Here is a 2,901-nt window from a genome sequence, read left to right on the forward strand (position 1 = left end):
CTACTATCATGGGCTCCATGATAAAATACCTAGTTCATAGACAAGAACCAAATTAGTCATAATATGGGGTAATTTTTGTTTTCTAGTTATTGTGAAGTTGAGAGTATCATTTAGACATATAATTCTCAAGGTTTAGTGTTCATTATAATTACTAGGTTCATTCCAGTCCAGTTAAATGTTTAGAGCTGTGTAAACATGGATTCAAAACCAGAAAATGTTTCCTAAGTTCTAGCTACTGGAAAAGAAGCTTGACATATGGTAATGTGGAAACATTTTCTAGAAATATCAAGTTGATACTGTTTCCTATTATACTGGATTCAACAAGTATCAAGAGTTTTGACTGTCTCTTTCCCAGGGTCAGTTAGAACACCATGCAGACACTGAGAATAGTATGTACATATGCTATTCAGACTTGAGTGTTGAGTAAATAGAATTTCCTTAAATGAACAGAAGAGAAATAGAAGGCTCATAATTACTTGATGATTTTCGGCCCAATCTAACTGGAGTTATGGTATTGCCATTCATGGATTCTGGGATAACTATTGGTGAAACAAGTTTTGGAGGGAAAGTAATAGTTCCATATATAATGTTGATCTTTTCATCAATATGTAAGAGCTATAAGTTACAATTTTTATTTTTTATGTTTTTTTAACATTGCTAATTGTAAATTTTTGATAACTGGTTGTATTTTTTGTGGGTGCATTTTTAATCAGACTTTTAAATACATTTCTCACACAAAGATTTTTAAATAACTCTTGGGGCACTTGGGTGGCTCAGTTGGCTAAGTGTCTGAGGCTCAGGTCATGATCTCATGGTTCGTGAGATTGAGCCCCATGTGGGGGCTCTGTGATTCTCTCTCTCTGTCCCCTGCTTGCATGTTCTCTCTCTCTCAAAAAAACCTTTTTTTTTTAACTTTTAATTTTTTTTAGTACATTTTAACCTTAACTCTTAAATTGTTTATCTATTTGAAGTTATTCTACAGTAAAATACGCAATATGAGTGAAATGTTCCTCCCTAGGGCCATCCAGTAGTCTCAAGTCTCAAGTCTAATTATTGAACATTTCATCTTTCCTAGGCTGGTATGAAGCATCACCTTTATGATATATGATATTTTTGTATGTGATTGAGCTTATTGTTTTGTTCTTTTGAGAAGATAGTATATAAAATCCAAGTTTGGAAATGTGAATATCAAGAGCCATTGGAACATCTGTGTGTCTCTGAATGCTTCCTCTAATTTACCCCCATTGTTTATAATTTTCTGCCTCACTCAAGTCCAATGTACTGCATATATTGAAACATGCTTCAATTTTATCAGATGCAAACTGATCAATATATCATTTGTATTTATAATTTACTCTAAGTATATTCATCCCATCTGTCATGCCTGCTGCCTTTAGCTTTCTTTGCTCCCTGCTTTGCATTGCATGCCCCACTGATCCTCAGTGTAGACAGAGATGACAGCTGGAAGATATATTAAAACAAGTTCTAGATTATGAAGAACTATGAGCCCAGAGGATGGTTAAGAGAGGTGAGGGTCAGAAACATTCTCACTGGAGCCCAGTGTTCCTTTCATGCATACTCAGAAATGTGTCATTGTCTTTCCCCAAGAACCTTAAGAGAAGCCACATTCCACAATGCACAGTATGGTGTCTGGGGAGCTCTGGATGTTCTGACATATTCTAATTCACTCTCAGTGAATTCACTCTCCCTGCCACTGTCATTACTGCAATTCATGCAGGTCCCTGCAAATAAATAAATAAATAAATAAATAAATAAATAAATAATAAAGAATTAAAAATAGCTCTGTAACTCTCTCCTCCACTCTGATGGAATTTACAAGTAGGAAGATAACCAAAGAAGTTCTCATCTAAGAATGTTTTTAGGAGCATTTTTGCATTGCTTATTATAAACTAACCTGGAATTTATGGATTAGGGGTCATAACTCAGAGAACAAAAGTTGGTCACATAGGTTCCCTGTGTAACTGATGGATGTAAAAACTAAGAGGCTCTGAACTTAAACAGCTTCCTCAGGCAAACTGTACAACACACACAGTGAATATTCATCTCTTATATCCCAGTGCAAAAATCTATTTTTTGGAGGCACAGATGATAGTTTGGACTCCTCCAGAGATAGATATCGCTATCTTTGTGCTTGCTTTTTGCTTGTATCCTTCACTAATTATTAGTAAAACTTGCTATTAAGTATACAGCAGTGCTCACTTCGGCAGCATATGTACTAAAATTGGAATAATGCAAAGATTAGCATGGCCCCTGGGCAAGGCTGATACGCTATTAAGTAAAGTGTATAATTTCTAGGGATCTACTTTGACAATTTGACTTCTGTGGGTAGTGTAAGGACTTTTGATCGGAGCTGTGCCATTCAACTGGCTTTTGGTGTGCTTCTGAAATTGCTATGAATTCTTATGCTCAGTTTCTCATTATTATCTTATTTTCTCCAAAATTTCAATTATCTCGGGTCTTTAAATTTTCTTGTTCTTGTCTTTTTCTACTACTTTAAAAAAATAAACATTTATTCATTTTTGAGAGAGAGAGAATGAGCAGGGGGAGGGACAGAGAGAGAGGGGAACAGAGGATCCAAGGTGGGCTCTATGCTGATAGCAGCGAGCCCAATGTGGGGCTTGAACTCAGGCACTGTGAGACCATGACCTGAGCTGAAGTCAGACACTCAACCAACTGAACCATCCAGGTGTCCCTCTACTAATTTTGATTCCTTGGGGTAATCATTAATTTTGATAAAATTATTCATAAAATCATTGTTTTCTTCCTAAGTTATATAGGAGTTAGGAGTTAGGCAGTCCTTCTGTTTGGTGCATCATATTCAAAATACTCAAACTAGAATCAAAACATTTGATTTCTTAATTGAACTGCTTGTTCCCTTCT

General features: G+C 35.8%; 1 non-coding gene across 1 annotated transcript; it reads left to right on the plus strand.

Annotated features, from left to right (window-relative positions):
* The first annotated feature begins 2,212 nt into the window (after window positions 1–2,212).
* On the plus strand, window positions 2,213–2,316 carry LOC125147173 (U6 spliceosomal RNA). The gene has a single exon (XR_007145037.1). It is a non-coding gene; the product is annotated as a U6 spliceosomal RNA (small nuclear RNA).
* Window positions 2,317–2,901: the final 585 nt, after the last annotated feature.

The sequence above is a fragment of the Prionailurus viverrinus genome, chromosome A1 (genome assembly GCF_022837055.1).
Source record: "Prionailurus viverrinus isolate Anna chromosome A1, UM_Priviv_1.0, whole genome shotgun sequence".
NCBI classification, from domain to species: Eukaryota; Metazoa; Chordata; class Mammalia; order Carnivora; family Felidae; genus Prionailurus; species Prionailurus viverrinus.